The sequence below is a fragment of the Rhinopithecus roxellana genome, chromosome 11, assembly GCF_007565055.1.
Source record: "Rhinopithecus roxellana isolate Shanxi Qingling chromosome 11, ASM756505v1, whole genome shotgun sequence".
NCBI classification, from domain to species: domain Eukaryota; kingdom Metazoa; phylum Chordata; class Mammalia; order Primates; family Cercopithecidae; genus Rhinopithecus; species Rhinopithecus roxellana.
The window spans coordinates 111,954,909-111,972,815 of record NC_044559.1 but is presented as its reverse complement, the minus strand read 5'-3'; the positions used below and the strand labels follow the sequence as shown (position 1 = coordinate 111,972,815).

The 17,907-nt window shown below is 38.5% G+C and overlaps 1 protein-coding gene across 7 annotated transcripts in view; it reads left to right on the top strand.

The window, feature by feature from the left end:
* The window catches only part of MLLT10 (MLLT10 histone lysine methyltransferase DOT1L cofactor), a 129,641-nt gene that overhangs the window by 72,844 nt on the left and 38,890 nt on the right, over positions 1 to 17,907 (top strand). The window lies entirely within an intron of this gene.

Genomic DNA, 17,907 nt, shown 5'->3' with positions numbered 1-17,907 from the left:
AGAATATATTACGTTCTTTCTTTATGTCTATATGTAAGGTCCTGGTTAGTTGCTTTGGGGAAATAACTATACTGCAAAAGATAAATATGTGGCATATGAGTCCTCCCCTTGAGAACATACACTCTAAAAAGAAAAGAAATATATATATATATATCTTTTATATATATATATACACATATATATAATGTAAAAAATATATATATACACACATATATATGTAATAATTTCAAGGGATGTACTTATAAGAAATATAAAAGTATGTACTTACAAGAAATCTAAAATAAATATATAAGTAATAATTTCAAGGGATGTACTTATAAGAAATATAAAAGTATGTACTTATAAGAAATCTAAAATAAATATATAAATAATAATTTCAAGGGATGTACTTATAACTTCTTTAATGGTCGGGAGGAGTTCAAGGCCAGGGAAAATTGCTTTCAGCTGAGGGAATGAGCTATCCAGGTAATGTAACATTTGACCTGATGCTTAAAAGAATATGTAAAATTTCGTTACTTGGAGATATAGGGATCAGAGCTTGATTCTTAGTCTGAGCTATATATAGTTAGCATGAGCAATGGCATAGAATGAGAATACACAGGCTGTGTAAACTAATATATGTAGTATGTGTGTTTTTTATATATATACACATTTTTTTTTCTTGGCATGTTTTACCTCCAAGATACTGATATTTGACATGAAAAATAACAACATTAGCTATTAGTCGAAGGAATTGAAAGCAGTTGGTGTTAGTTGGAAAAAAGATAATCAAACCTGTACTTTAGGAAGTTTCAACTGGTGGGTAGCATGTAAAAAGATGGAAAAGAGCTAACGCTGAAACAGAGTAACCCAATAGTTTTTTGTTATAATCTAACCAAATTTATTGATGGCCTGAATGAGGATCCTGGAAGTCAAACTGATGAGATGTGTATTACCCAAGAAGAACTGGTGATGACAGAAGCTGGAAAGGATGGGTATTCATTTACTAACACAGTATTTAGGTAGAGATGTTTAGCACAGAGCTTGGGCACCAAAGAGAATTGAAAGCCGCTTAGGGAGTAGTAACTGAAACTCTGAGACTGGTATAGGCTGAGAAATGTGGATAGAGAAGACAGAGAAAGAGGTTGAATCAGGTTTATTGTAAGATAAATACAATACTATTAAGATTTCTTAAATCTTAATAGTAGAAAGGAAATCTTAATAGGAGAAAGGAGATTAAGATTCAACGAGTGATATTTCATAGAATCTGGAACAGATGGGAAGAGATCAAGTGAACATGTAGAAAAATTAAGTTTGAAGGAAGACAGGGAATCACTGTGGAAACATTCACTGTCAGAAAACCCCCGACCAAACCGAATGAATTTTCTAAAACCTTCATAATTTGAATTAATGAATTTTTAAATTATTATAAATTTTAAAAATAGATTTTCCCCCAAAAGAACTGATTCTTTCAGGTATGTGTAGTAACTTGAATGTGTTTACAAAAGGGTTTTCTCTTTAGTGTACTTCAGAATAGGGCTTTAATGATTAAATAAGAGTATTAAATAATACTTAAATATGCAAAGGTTATGCATCTCAGCTAGTTACTTTATTTTTTTTTTTTTTTTTTTTTTTTATTTTTTTGAGACGGAGTCTCGCTCTGCCGCCCAGGCTGGAGTGCAGTGGCCGGATCTCAGCTCACTGCAAGCTCCGCCTCCCGGGTTCACGCCATTCTCCTGCCTCAGCCTCCCGAGTAGCTGGGACTACAGGCGCCCGCCACGTCGCCCGGCTAGTTTTTGTATTTTTTAGTAGAGACGGGGTTTCACGGTGTTAGCCAGGATGGTCTCGATCTCCTGACCTCGTGATCCGCCCGTCTCGGCCTCCCAAAGTGCTGGGATTACAGGCTTGAGCCACCGCGCCCGGCGTTACTTTATTTTAAATTCTCAATATCGCCTGAGAAGTGATCTCTCTCCTCTCTTCTTGTATTTTTTGTCCGAAATACCTCTATCCTGGAGTTACTGTTTGTGCCTGCCTATGTGTCATTTTCTCTGCCTGTTCCTTACTATTACATAAATCACCAAGTGCTGCCTTCTGGACATTTTTTCTAGTTTACTAATTTGAGGCTTTCTAGACATGACTTTTATGTTTAATTTTTCTTCATTGTTTTCAAAACTCATCTTTTCTTTGATGTTGGTTCAGGTGCTTATCATTTCTTGCACAGGTTATTCTACTATCCTCTTTTTTCTTTTGTCAGTATACCTAGAGTTCATCAAATGGGCTTACTCAAGCCAGAATCTCAGAAATGAAGGTAGGGAAGAATGTCGTTTAATTATCTGTGATTTAAAAAAAAATAACATAACTGCCAAGAATGCCAAATGTTGCTTGTCTTCTTCTTCCTTATGGTACTCTTCTTGGGAAAACAAATTATAATTGGAAAGTGCTTACTTAGTGAATCGGACATCAGAAAAAAGGCAGTTTGATCATGTTTAAATGTTATAATCTTGATAATACTTTTTTTCACTCATAATGTATTTGACTACTTTGCAGCTTCCCTGCACATTAACTTCTGGTCCTGCATTTGTAGAAACTATGTCCCAATCACCTTCATTAAACCTGGAGTTGTAGACCATGTCCTCGGTGGGCTGTTTCTATAGATGGCTGATATACTTGTTTCACACTCAGAGGGTCATTTTATTTCAGGATCTCTTGATATATATATGGATATATATCTCTGGATATATGTATGTGTCCATTCCTACCAGAGTAGCATATTTATATAATAACAGCTGGGTATTTGGAATTTTGCTTCTCATACTTTTTTCCATCATGCGTGCATTAGTAGCAACTAATATTTTTGTTTCAAAGGTGTATTTGAAAGCTTACAGCTTTGGCTTAGGAAACCAAAAAACTTTATTTCATGTTGCCAATAATAGAAAATCTGATTTTCCACCCAGATTAGGTCTTTTATAGAACTATAGAGAGAAAACAAATCAGCATAATAAACATGAGACATGAGGGAAGATAGTAGTAATTTGAAACAAAATTTTAAAAGAGAAATTTTATATATTCAGCTATATTTTATAGTAGTCAAAGCAAAGAACACAGTAAAGGGGTAATAACGCAATGGTTACAACCAAGGAACTGAATAATAAATGGGTAAATCAGATGAAGAAAATTTCCTAGAAAGAAGGAAAGTACCAAGACTGTGGTGCCAAGGACTTAATAGACTGGGCACGGTGGCTCACGCCTATAATCCCAGCACTTTGGGAGGCTGAGGAAGGCAGATCACTTGAGGTCAGGAGTTAAAGACCGTCCTGGCCATCATGGTGAAACCTCATATCTACAAAAAGAAAAAAAGGAGCCAGGTGGGGTGGTGCACGTCTGTAATCCCAGGTACTTGGGAGACTGAGGCATGAGAATTGCTTGAACTTGGGAGGCAGAGGCTGTAGTGACCTGAGATCATGCTACTGCACTCTAGACTGGGTGACAGATGAGACCCTGTCTTAGAAAAATAAAAAATAGAAGGACTTTAATAGAAGTGACTTCCATTCTAAGGAAATGTACAAAATATGAAAAGACTAGACATACAGAGATATTTATCATAGCAAAAAGTTGCGAGTACTGGGGATTGACAAAATTATCACAGTGGTTATATTATTATTATTATTTTTTAATCAGTGTCTTGCTTTGTTGCCCAGACTGGTTTTGAATCCCTGGTCTTACGTGATTCCCCCACCTCAGCCTCCCAAGTTGCTGGGATTACAGGCGTGAACCACCGTGCCTGACCTATTCTGCCACATCTTTCTATTATTTTTGAGACAGAATCTTGCTTAGTCCAGGCTGGAGTGCATTGATGCCATCATAACTCACTGCAGTCTCAACGTCTTGGGCTCAAACAATCATCCTGCCTCAGCCTCTTGAGTAGCTGGGAATACAGGCACACACCACTACACTCAGCAATTTTTTTTTTTCTTTTTCCTTTTTAGTAGAGATGAGATTTTACTATGTTGCCCAGGCTGGTCTCCAACTACTAAGCTCAAGTGATCCTCCTGCCTCGGCCTCCCAAAGTGCTGGGATTACAGGCATGAGCTGCCACACCTGGCCATAGTGGTTGTATTAAAATCAATGGTTCAAGAGTATTGTGTTTTCTTGTCTCTGTTTTCTAAAACTGAATATGGCCGTTCTTTTTTGTTTTTATTTAAAACAAAAATATTCATGAAGAATGGCAAACGATGTTGATAACCACTATATCTGATAAGATTATGTTCTTCGGCCAGGCGCGGTGGCTCAAGCCTGTAATCCCAGCACTTTGGGAGGCCGAGATGGGTGGATCACAAGGTCAGGAGATCGAGACCATCCTGGCTAACACGGTTAAAACCCTGTCTCTACTAAAAAATACAAAAAACTAGTCGGGCGAGGTGGCGGGCGCCTGTAGTCCCAGCTACTCGGGAGGCTGAGGCAGGAGAATGGCGTAAACCCAGGAGGTGGAGCTTTCAGTGAGCTGAGATCTGGCCACTGCACTCTAGCCTGGGTGACAGAGCGAGACTCCGTCTAAAAAAAAAAAAAAAAAAAAATTATGTTCTTCATTTTAGTTGATACTTTTTCCCCCACTAAATCTTTTAATCTTTTTAAAGAAACAGAAAAAAAAATCACTGTGTAGTGTATATGTTTCATGATGCTTCTTGTTTAGGCTTATGAATGTACTCATTTAGGTGTGTCTCATCTCTTACTTGAAGTACTCTCCTTCATTAACCTGGTGACTCATATTTTTATATTTTATTCGAGCTTACTGTTTATAGAGAAAAAAATCACACTATGTAAAAATTCCTGTCATTCATTGATTCATAACAGTCGCAGCTGACATTTAAATTGCTTTGCAACGTCAATATACTTCTCTAGGAAACTTAGTTTTTTTTTTTTTTTTTTTTTTGAGACAGAGTCTCGCTCTGTCCTCCAGGCTGGAGTGCAGTGGTGCGATCTTGGCTCACTGCAGCCTCTGCCTCCCGGGTCCACGTCATTCTCCTGCCTCAGCCTCCCAAGTACCTGGGACTACAGGCGCCCACCACCACACCTGGCTAATTTTTTTTAGTTTTAGTAGAGACGGGGTTTCACTGTGTTAGCCAGGATGGTCTCAGTCTCCTGACCTCGTGATCCGCCCACCTCGGCCTCCCAAAGTGCTGGGATTACAGGCGTGAGCCACCGTGCCCGGCCTGGAAACTTACTTTTTGCTATGACTGTTTAATATATATATTTTTAACTTCTGATACTCTTCCTTCACTTTCCCTGTACTCAGGATATTAGATGTCTTTCCCAGGGGGGGAAAAAAAAACCTTGTCATTTTAGTTTCCTCACCCTCTTTTTTTCACCATCTCTTATGTTTTCATTAATCGTGCTCTTAGTATCTTTCCTCTTGAAAACAACCTCCCCCCCAAAAAAAACAAAAACCAATTTACTTTAACTTATTCCTGTTTGTGCACCTCCTTGAAACTGTTCTACCAGCACACACTCGTTTAAGATCAGTTGTTTTATTTTTGTGATATGTCTATGTATGACTTAAGTCTTCCTTGGACTTACTGTGCTTCCTGATTGAGAGAATTCATGCGTTTCACTGATTCCCTACACAGTCTTAGCCATTATATTTCAAAATATAGCATCTTACCATTTTCTCCATTCTTTCTTCCAGTTTTGTTAGGCATATTTGGATTTGAATACTGCCCTTAATGTTCTTTAAGCATTTGTAATTTCCATTTTTTAAATCTCTCTTTTATATCTGAGTAATTTGTTTAGGTTTTTGTTTTTGTTCACTAATCATCTCTTTAGCTCTGTTTAATATATTGTTTTATTAGAGTGTTGAGTGAAGAATTTTAGTGAACATGTTGTTTTCAAGTTTGAATTCTTTGAAGTCTCTTTTAAAATGAACCGAGTTTGGTTTTCTGTTTCTTTCTTTTTAAAAAAAGAACTATGTAGTTTTTTACCCACATCTGAAAATATTTTTATTTTGAAGCAATCTCAAACTCATGGAAAAATTGCAAGTATAGTAGAGAGAACTTTATTTTTCTGAGCCATTTGAGAGTAAGTTGTGCACAGTAGCCCATCAGCACTGAATACTTATGTATTTCTTACAAACAAGGACATTCTCCTACAATATCACAGTATAGCTATTAAGAATAGAAAATTAACACTGATATATTAATACCATCTGGTTTTCAAATGCTATTCAAGTTTTGACAGTTGTCAATGTTTTTGGAGATCACAGGGTAGTTGTTTTGGATTTCATTTTTCATTACTAAATTCAGATTATGTTTTGGGGGGCATTAATTTTATAGAAATGATCTTTGCAGTGCATATCATCAATGACACATAATCAGGCTTTCCCGATGTAAAGGTTTTCTTTCCCCCTTTACAATTAGTAATTATTTTGTGGAATAAATTGTGACACTATATGTAATATTCCATTCCTCATCAGATTTTCAGTTTATATCAGTATGTGTTTAAGGATTCCTACGGGCTATAATTTATTATTCATGATTTATTGTGGTGCTCAAAATTGTTCAGGTTAACCAGTGGGAGCCCCTTTGAGCTGGCTCTCTGTTCTTTTGACATATCCCTGCTATTCTTTGAATGCTTCCTTACTTTCTGGCACTGTAAGTGCATTAGTTTTCCATTGCTGACATAACAAATTATCAGAAGGTTAGCAGCTTAAAACCACACACATTTGTTAGCTTTCATTTACCATATTTTACCAGTAGAAGTTTGGGTTGGCTGAGTTCTCTGCTTAGTGTCTTGCAAGGCTGAAATCCAGGTGCTGGCCAGTTGGGCTCTTATCAGGAGGCTTCAGAAGAAACCCTTAGCTCTTAGAGGTTTTTATAAAGACCTTGCACGTGTCCCTATGTCTTCAAGCCAGCAGTTGAGTTGAATCCTTCTCACACTTAGAATCTGTCTGACTTCCACTTCTGCCGCATCTCTCACTTTCTCTTCTGCCACATCTTTCACTGACTTTCTACCTTATCTCTCTCCCTCTCTCTCTCTCTCTCTCTTTTTTTTTTTGAGACAGAGTCTTCCTCTGTCGCCCAAGGCTGGAGTGCAGTGGCCCCATCTTGGCTCACTGCAACCTCCGCCTTGTGGGTTCAAGCGATTCTCGTGCTTCAGCCTCCCAAGTAGCTGGGATTACAGGCGTGCGCCATCACAGGCGTTTCGCCCTGTTGGCCAGGCTGGTCTCGAACTCCTGACCTCAAGTGAGCCACTGCACCCAGCTCCTCTTCTGCTTTCAAAGGCTCATGTGATTACATTGGATGCTTCTAGATAACCCAGGATAATTTGTTTCAAAGTCAGCTTACCGATATTCTTAATTCAGTCTGCATAGCAGTACCTAGATTAGCATTTCATTGAATAACCAGGGGACAGGAAACACCAACCTGTCTTTAGAATTCTGCCTACCACTGCAAGATATTCTTTGTTCCTCTTTTTTATATAGAGTGTTCTTTTCTCACATTTAAAAAATGCATCCTCTTAGGTTCTTAATCATTTAAAATATTTATCTTATAATCTTTATTTGCCATTTCTATTTTCGAAGTTTCTTAGAGGGCAGTCTGAGTGTTCGTATCTGCTAATTTGTCTTCATGGAGATTGGTTGCTTCCATGTTTCCTTATTTTGGATTGTGAACTTATGTTTTATCCCAGGTTGAGGATATATTCCTTCAGTCAAGTTTGTGTTTACTTCACCACCCTGCCCCTTCTTATGTTAATTTAATGTTGGGATTTATCAAACCAAAGTCTACTTGAACACAGACTATGTGGCTATAAATTCATATTGCAGACTTCTTACCACTTATCCAGAGCATAGACCAAATTGGACAAATGTTATTATTTTCTCCCTATGATGTGGTTTTTGGGTGATTTTTGTGTGTGGGGTTTTTTTTTTTTTTCTTTTTTTCTTTTTTAGAGTGGTCTACCCTTCCACTGAAAGTGTAGCTTTTTGACAGTCTCAGCCATATAAACAGGATCTCAATTTCATCCTTCCATCCATCCATTAGAGGCCCGAGGTCTCATCTCTTTTCCTTTTGGGCATTAAAACCAAAGTTCATACATTATTGTGACAGGCCGACTCTGCCAAGGCAGCCTGTTTGACCTTTAAGTTTTATTGTTTATTTTTTGAGTATTTATTTTTTTGAGTATTGATTGATTGATTAATTGATTGATTGAATTTTAAGTCTTCAAGTTTCCTTTTTATTCTTGACCCCTAGATATTTCCTTTTCTTGTGGACTCGGGTATTCGTTTTTAGGTAATATTTTTTTCCCTATGACACAGCCCTCAGGAGATCCTGAGAACATGTACGCTTATTTTTAGGTAATTTTAATTAGGAAGGATGTTTGGTTGTCTGGTCTACATTATTGCTAGAAACAGAAATTCTCCTATTGATTGATTTTTTTCAACCACATTTTAGTGACCTCTACAACTGCCACTCCAGTCAGGTCAGGAATGGCTCTCACATTGCCAAGTCAGCAGGTATTTTTAGTCTTCATCTTAGATGACCTTTATGCAGATTTGTCTTTGCCTAAGAACTTCTTTTGGAAACACCTTCTATTTTAATGTTATTTTAAATTTTTTTGCTTTTGTAACATTATGCTTAGCATGAGTGTCCATTTCTTCCACAATTTCTTTTTGGTTTTCTGGTGGCTTCCCTGTATCCAAATGTAGTATCGAAATTCCCTGAGCTGCTACTTTTCTCACTCCATAATTCTGGCCAGAATTTGGTACTTAAAATATTTTGTCTACAATATTACAATAGCTACTTAAGTCATCTCCCTGACTCCACTCTGTTGTCTTTCAGGGCGTCATCCACACTATAGCCAAAGTGATCTTATAAAACCGTAATTCTAATCATGCCACTCTTCTGGTTTTCCAGAATGGCTTTCTGTTAGGTTTAAATTTAAAAGTCCTTTATAGCCTGTGAGACTCTACATGAGTTGACTTCCTGGTTTCATCTTTGAGGATCTTATTTCTTTACTTATTATACCATTAATTAGAGTCGATTGTTACATAATCCACAGAAGTGAATTCTGTCCAATTTAAGGAAAAAAAGAGAGAGAGAGAGAATTTATTAGGTGTGTATAGTTAATTTAGATAATTAAAAGACAGAAATAGGTTGGGCATGGTGGCTCATGCCTGTAATCCCAGGACTTTGAGAGGCTGAGGCGGGCAGATGACCTAAGGTCAGGAGTTCGAGACCAGCCTAGCCAACATGGCGAAACCTATCTCTACTAAAAATACAAAAATTAGCCAGGCATGGTGGAAGGCGCCTGTAATCCCAGCTACTCGGGAGGCTGAGGCAGGAGAATCGCTTGAACCTGGGAGGCGGAGGTTGGAGTGAGCCGAGATTGTGCCGTTGCACTCTAGCCTGGGCAACAAGAGCAAGACTCCATCTGAAAACAAACAAAAAGTTTGTTGATGATTTTTTCCTACTTTTGCATGTATTTCAGATTTTAAAAATGATGATGTTCAATTTTATAGATCATGTCAAAAGAAGCAATACATAATGAATAAAAATGTCCATCTTTAAATAAAGCAAAAATAGAGCAACCCATGAAATAGTTAACGCTTGTCTGGAGATTTAGGAACACCAGTATTCCATTGAGATTGCTGAGAGTCTCAAGAAAGAAAGGTCTAACTTAAATTGTATTTTACCATTTCTGAGTAATGAATGGATTAACTCTATGGAGATATACTCTACAGTCTAGAAAGGGAAAACCAAAGATAAAGACTGTTGTATTTATTCATTAGTTGCCAAAGGAAAGGGGAAGACTAATTAACAACAGAAGTGTTTAGTTATTGTATATATTATTCTGTTTATTTTAAAGATGCTTGTTTACATTTTCTTTTATCGCTATGTAATAATTTACCTATTTATAGGGGACATTTGAGTGTTTGTTACACGCATAGAATGTATACTGACCAAGTCAGGGTCTGTGGGGTATCCATCACCTTGAATATTTATCATTTCTGTGTGTTGGCAACATTTCAAATCTTCTCTTCTAGCTTCATTGAAATAGTCAATGTATTGTTGCTAACAATAGTCACGCTAGCCTTCTGTCAAACATTAAAACTTATTTATTCTATCTAACTGTATGTTTGTACCCATTCAACAACCTCTCTTCATTTCTCCCTCTACCCTCACACTCTTCCCAGCCTCTGATATCTGTTATTCTATTCTTTGTCTCCATGACATCAAGTTTTTCAGGTCTTACATATGAATTGAGCACATGTGGTATTTGTCTTTCTGTGCCTGGCTTATTTCACTTAACATAATGATCTCCAGTTCCATCCATGTTGTTGGAAATGACATGATTTCATTCTTTCTTATGGCCAAATGGTATTCCATTGTGTATATATACCATACTTAATTTATCCATTTGTCCATTGAAATACACTGAGGTTGATTCCATATCTTTGCTTTTGTGAATAATGCTGTGATACACATGTGAGTGCAGGTAACCCTTTGATACGCTCATTTCTTTTACTTTGGTTTTAATACCTGATACTGGGATTGCTAGATCATGTGGAAGTTGTATTTTTAGTTTTTTAGATAAATATACATACTATTTTATATAGTGGTTGTACTAATTTTACATTCCTACCCACAGTGTATAAGAAGAGTTTATTTTTCTCCACATCCTCAGCAACATCTGTCGTTTTTGTCTTTCTAATCATAGCCATTCTAACTGGAGTAATAGAATATCTCATTCATTGTGGTTTTGATTTGCATTCCCCTGATAGTGATGTTGAGCATTTTTTCATGTATGTATTTTCCTTTTTTTTTTTTCGAGATGGAGTCTTGCTTTTCTGCCAAGACTGGAGTGCCACTGCAACCTCCGCTTCCCAGGTTCAGCAATCCTCCTGCCTCAGCCCCCCTAGTAGCTGGGATTACAGACACGTGCCACCATGCCCAGCTAATTTTTGTATTTTCAGTAGATACAGGGTTTTGCCATGTTGGCCCGGCTGGTCTCGAACTCGTGACCTCAGGTGATCCACCCGCCTTGGCCTCCCAAAGTGCAGGGATTACAGGCGTGAGCCACTGTGCCCAGCATTTGTATGTCATCTTTTGAGACATGTCTATTTATGTCCTTTGCCCACTTGTTAATGGTATCTTTTTTTTTTTTTTTAATTGTTGAGTTGTTTGAGGTCCTTGTGTATTCTGGATGTTAGTCTGTTGTCAGGTGAATACTTTGCAGATATTTTCTCCTATTCAACAGTTAGTCTCCCTCTGTTGATTATGTCTTTTGCTGTGCAGAAGGTTTTTAGTTTAATGTAGTCCCATTTTGTCTATTTGTGATTTTGATGTTTTAGCCATAAAATCTTTGCTTAGACCAATGTCCTGAAATGTTTTCCCTATGTTTTCTTCGAGTAGCTTTATACTTTCAGGTCTTATGTTTAAGTCTGTAATCCATCTTGGGTTGACTTTTGTGTATGGTGAGAAATGGGGTACAGTTCCATTCTTTTGCCTACAGATATCCAATTTTCCCAGCACCATTTTTGGAAGAGGATATCCTTTCCCTGGTATATGTACTTGGTGACTTTGTCAGAAATCAATTGGCTGTAAAAAAAGTGGGTTTATTACTGGATTCTCTATTCTGTTTCATTGGTATCTGTTTTTATACCAATACCATGCTATTTTGGTTACTGCAGCTTTGTAATATATTTTCAAGTGAGGTAGCATGATGACTCCAGCTTTGTTCTTTTGCTCAGGATTACTTCAGCTATTCTGACTCTTTCTTGGCTCCATACAAATGTTAGAATTGTTTTTTCTATTTCTATGAAAAATGTTATTTTGATAAGGACTGCATTGCATCTGTAGATTGCTTTTGGCAGTGTGGTCATTTTAATGATACTAATTCTTCCAATTCATGAGCATGGGATGTCTTTAAATTTGTTTGTGTCCTTTTCAATTTCTTTCGTCAGTGTTTTGTAATTTTCCTTGCAGATATCTTTCACCTACTTGGTTAAATGTGTTTGTGTTTTTGTTGTTGTTGTTGTTTTTAAAATGCTATTGTAAACAGGACTGCTGCCTTGATTTCTTTTTTGGCTATTCCATTATTGGTGTATAGAAACAATACTGGTTTTTGTATGTTAATTTTGTATCCTCCAAATTTACTGAATTTATCAGTTCTTATAGTCTTTTGGTGGAGTATTTAGGTTTTCAGCATATAAGATCGTGTAATCTGCAAAGTAGCGAATTTTAATTCCATATGGAAGTCAACTTGGATGCCTGTTATTTCTGATGGCAGATTGCTCTGGTTAAAATTGTCAATATTATGTTGAATAAGAGTTGTGAAGGTGGGCATTCTTGTTTTGTTTTGGGTGTTACAGGAAAAGCTTTTAGCTTTTCCCTGTTCAGTATAATGTTAGCTGTGAGTTTGTCATATATGGCCTTTATTATTTTGCAGAATGGTCGTTCTGTGCCTAGTTTCAGAGTTTTTAATATGAAGCGATGTTGAATTTTATCAAATGCTTTTTCTGCATCTATGAAATGATCATATGGATTTTGTCCTTCATTCTATTGATGTGATGTCTATTACGTTAAACCATCCTTGCATTCCAAGTGTAAATCCCACTTGATCACGGTGTATTACCTTTTGATGTTTTGTTGAATTCGGTTTGCCAGCATTTTGTTGGGGATTTTTGCTTCTATGTTTATTAGGGATATTGGCCTGTAGTTTCCTTTTTTGTTGTTGTTGTATCCTTGTCTGGTCAGGGCCTTGTAGAATGAGTTAAGGAGAATTCCCTTCTCTTGAATTTTTGGAATAGTTTGAGGAGGATTGGTATTAGTTCCTTTTTATACATTTGTTAGTATTGAGCATTGAATCTATCCAGTCCTAGGCTTTTTTTTGGTTGGGAGACATTTTATTACTGATTCAGTCTCATTACTCATTGTTGGTCTGTTGAGGCTTTCTGTTTCTTCCTGATTCAGTCTGGGTAGGTTGTATGTTTTTTGGAATTCACCCATTTTCTCTAGATTTTCCAATTTGTTAGCATTCATAATATTCTCTGCTGTCTGTTGTATTTCTGTGGTATCAGTTGTAATGCTCCTTTTTCAATTTTGATTTTGCTGATTTGGTTCTTATCTCTCTCTCTCTTTTTTTTTTTTTTTTTGCCTGCTCTAGCTAGCAGCTTATCAATTTTGTTTACCTTTTTGAAGAACCAATTTTTCAATTCATTGATTTTTTGGGGGGGAGGGGGGGTCTCTATTTTTGTCTAATCTTCATTATATCTTTTCTTCTGCTAATTTTGGGTTTGATTTGTTCTTGCTTTTCTAGTTCCTTGAGGTGCATCATTAGATTGTTTATTTGCAGTCTTTCTACTTTTTTGATGTAGATGTTTACTGCTATAAACTTTTTAGTGCTGTTTTTGCTGTTTCCATTTTCATTTGTTTCAAGAAATTTTTAAATTTTCATCTTAATTTCTTCATTGGCGCAATGGTGGATTGTGTTATTTTAAAAAATATATGTATATTTAAGATTCATCTTGCTCTGTCACCCAGGCTGGAGTGCAGTAATGCGATCTCTTCTCACTGCAACCTCTGCCTCCTGGGTTCCAGCAGTTCTCCTGCCTCAGCCTCCTGAGTAGCTGGGACTATAGGCATGTACCACCACGCCTGGCTAATTTTTTGTATTTTTAGTAGAGATGGTTTTCACCATGTTAGCCAGCCTGGTCTCAAACTTCTGAGCTCAGGAATTCCACCAACCTCAGCCTCCCAAAGTGCTGGGGTTACAGGCGTGAGCCACTGCACCTGGTCATGTTATTTAACTTCATTTCTCTTCTCCCCTCCCCTCCCCTCACCTCCCCTCACTTCTCCCCTGTTGTTTCTTTCTTTTTTTTTTTTTTTTGGAGACAGAGTCTCACTCTGTTGCCAGGCTGTAGTGCAGTGGCATGATCTCTGCTCACGGCAGCCTCCACCTCCCGGGTTCAAGTGATTCTCCTGCCTCAACCTCCTGAGTAGCTGGGACTACAGGTGCCCACCACCACGCCCAACTAAGTTTTGTATTTTTAGTAGAGGTGGGGTTTCACCATGTTGGCCAGGATGGTATCTGTCTCTTGACCTCGTGATCCGCCCACCTCAGCCCCCCAAAATGCTGGGATTACAGGTGTGAGCCACCGTGCCTGGCCATGTTATATAATTTTTATGTATTTGTGTAGTTCCCTAAGTTCCTCTTTGTGTTGATTTTTAATTTTATTCCATTGTAAATTGAGAAGATACTTGATACGATTTTGATTTTTTTTTTTTTTTTTTTTTTTTTTGAGACGGAGTCTCGCTCTGTCGCCCAGGCTGGAGTGCAGTGGCCGGATCTCAGCTCACTGCAAGCTCCGCCTCCCGGGTTTACGCCATTCTCCTGCCTCAGCCTCCGAGTAGCTGGGACTACAGGTGCCCGCCACCTCACCCGGCTAGTTTTTTGTATTTTTAGTAGAGACGGGGTTTCACCGTGTTAGCCAGGAGGGTCTTGATCTCCTGACCTCGTGATCCACCCGCCTCGGCCTCCCAAAGTGCTGGGATTAGAGGCTTGAGCCACCGCGCCCGGCCACGATTTTGATTTTTTAAAGATTTATTTTGTGTCCTGACATATAGTCTGTCCTGGAGAATGTTCCATGTGCTGATGAGAGCAGTTGTTGGATAAAATGTTTTGTAAATGTCTGTTAGGTCCATTTGGTCTAAAGTCTAGTTGGAGTCCAGTGTTTGTTTTTTGATTTTCTGTGCCAGTGATCTATCTAATGTTGACAGTGGAGTGTTGAAGTCTCTCACTATTTTTATCCCTCTCTTTAGGTTTAGTAGTACTTGCTTTCTGAATCTGAATTTTCCAGTTTGGTGCATGTATATTTAGAATTGTTATATCCTCTTGCTGGATTTATCCCTTTGTCATTATATAATGACCTAATCTTTTTTACAGTTTTTTTTTCTTAAAATCTCTTTTATTTGATGTAAGTGTAGCTACTCCTGCTTACTTCCTTTGGTTTCCCTTTGCATAAAATACCTTTTTTCATACCTTTACTTTCCATCTGTATGCATCCTTACAGGTGAAGTGTGTTTCTTGTGGACAGTAAGTAGTTGGATCTTGTTTTTTTAATTTATTCACCCAGTTGATATCTTGTAAGTGGAGAATTTAATCCATTACATATAAGGTTATTATTGATATGTGAGGTTTTGTTTTTGTCCAGTTGTTAATCGTTTTCTTGTGGTTTTGTATATTCTTTTCCTTTCTTTTTGTCATTGTGGTTTTGTGGTTTTCTGTAGGGGTGGTATGAGTCCTTTTCTTTCTTCTTTCTTTGTGTTTTTGCTTTGCTCCAGTGAATTTTGTACTTTTGTATGTTTTCATGGTGGCAAATTTCATCCTTTTGCTTCCAGGTTTAGAGCTCCCTTGAGCATTTCATGTAGGGTGGTCTAATGGTGATGAATTTCCTCAACTTTTGCTTATCTGGAGGACTTTATTTCTCCTTCATTTATGAAGGGTAATTTTGCTGGATATAATAGCCTTGACTGAAAGGTTTTTTTTTTTTTTTCTTTTGTTTTCCAGCACTTTTGAATATGTCATCCCCTTCTCTGTTGACTGTAAGATTTCTGCTGAGAAATCTGTTAGTCTGATGGGGGTTCTTTTATGAGTGACTGGGTGCCTTTCTCTTGTTCTTAGAATTCTTTGTCTTTGTCTTTAGACAACCTGAATAGAATGTGCTGTAGAGAAAACCTAAATGTATGCATTGTTTTTAGGGATCTTAGAGCCTCCTATATCTGGATGTCTATATCTCTTGCTAGACCTGGGAAGTTTTTTTTTGTTTGTTTGTTTGTTTGTTTGTTTGTGTTTGTTTGTTTGTTTTGAGACAGAGTCTCTCTCTGTCGTCCAGGCTGGAGTGCAGTGGCGTGATCTCCACTCACTGCAACCTTAGCCTCCTGAGTTCAAGCAATTCTCCTGCCTCAGCCTCCCAGGTAGCTGGGATTACAGGAACATGCCACCATACCAAGCTAATTTTTGTATTTTTAGTAGAGACAGGGTTTCACCATGTTGATCAGGCTGGTCTTGAACTTCTGACCTCGTGATCCACCTGCCTCAGCCTCCCAAAGTGCTGGGATTACAGGCGTGAGCCATCATGCCCGGCCCAGACCTGGGAAGTTTTAATCTAGTATTTTGATGATTTGGTTTTCCATATTATTGGAATATTTGGTCACTGTATTTTGACTGGGTTATTTCAGAAGACTGACTTCAAGTTATGAATTTTTTTCTTCTGCTTGATCTAGTCTATTGTTGAAACTTCTGAATACATTTTGGATTTCAGTTTTTTTTTTTTTTTTTTTTTTTTTTTTTAGTGTTTCTCTGTTGCCCAGGCTAAAGTGACCTCAGCTCACTGCAGCCTCTGCCTCCTAGGTTCAAGCGATTCTCCTGCTTCAGCCTCCTAAGTAGCTGTGATTACAGGCATGTACCACCACACCTGGCTGATTTTTGTGTTTTTGTAGAGATGAGGTTTTGCCATGTTGGCCCGGCTGGTGTTGCAGTCCTGTACTCAAGTGATCTGCCTGCCTTGGCCTCTCAAAGTGCTGGGATTACAGGCGTGAGCCACCGCGCCCAGCCTCTGTTTTGTTCTTTTTAAATTCTCTCTCTCTCTGTCTCTCTCTTTCTCTCTCGATATCTCTCTCTCTCTCTGTCGATATCTCTCTCTATATATATCTCTCTCTCTTTGGTTAATTTAGTATTCATGTCCTGAATAACCATTCTTATTTCTTTGTATTTTCAGAATTATTTTGTATCTCACACAGCTTCTTTAGTATTAAATTTTTGAATTATTTTTCCAATATTTTTAAAAACTGTTTTTGATGGTATCTGTTGGTATGGAATTATTGTGTGTCCTTTGGAGGTGTCTCTCTCTTTTTTTTTTTTTTTTGGCTTTTTAATATTTCCTGTGTATGTTGATATCTGTGCATCTGATGTGATAATAGCTTCTCCCAATTTTTTAAAATTTGCTTTCATAGGGGAGAACGTTTTCTTGAAGATACATCTATGGTGTTGCTTGGGTAGGCACTGTAGTTCTGATTCTGAATCTGTGTAGTCATGTAATCTCTGGATGATTTATTTGGCTTAAACAGTATCAGCAGTGTCTATGATTTTCCTCAGTGGTTTAGGATGCAATTATTAGTGGAGGCAGTGGTGAAGTTTTGCTGGGGACTAGGATGCCAAGTAGGCCAGCCTTTGCACCACATTGGTTGACCAAGCATGCCTGTCCTTGGGCCCAGGGTGGCATATGCTGGTACTGGTGTTAGTGGATCCAGGTAGGCTGATTCTTGTGCCTCTAGGTGGAGATCCATACTTCCTCAGATGCCAGTAGTGGTAGCAGTTGGCTCTGTAGGTTGGACGGTTCTCGGGTCTGTGGCCAGCCAGTGTGGTGCGCGTGGACAGTGGCAGTGATGGGACAACCCTCTGGATCCCAAGAAAAGTGTGCTTGTATTGGCAGTGGCTACAATGGGCCGGGCAGGCCAGTCTCCAGGCCTACAGATGGTACATGCAGATAGGTGCCAGCTGTGGCAGTAGCAGCAGGGTGTGGGTAGGCCTAACCTCAGATCCCCAGGACAAGTGTTCAGGTGCTAATGATGTTGGATTGCTCTGGGCAGTCCCCTGTACTCCGGACTTGTGTGCTCCAGACTTGGCATGGGCTGAGGATGGGGCATTCAGGTAGTGCGGGCAGCATTGGTCACACTGTTGGCCTGTGCTGGAGAGCCCAGGGCCATGTTAGTGGAGGCAAGCGTAGGCCAGCAGATGGGGAACACTCACGCATTAGCCCTAGCAGTGGTACCCCACATCTCAGCCATGTATGCAATAGCTCACGTTTCGCTCCTTCATGCCTCCTCCCTGGGAGCAGCAGCTGGTGTATCTCTTGGCCTCAGTCCTAGCACTGTT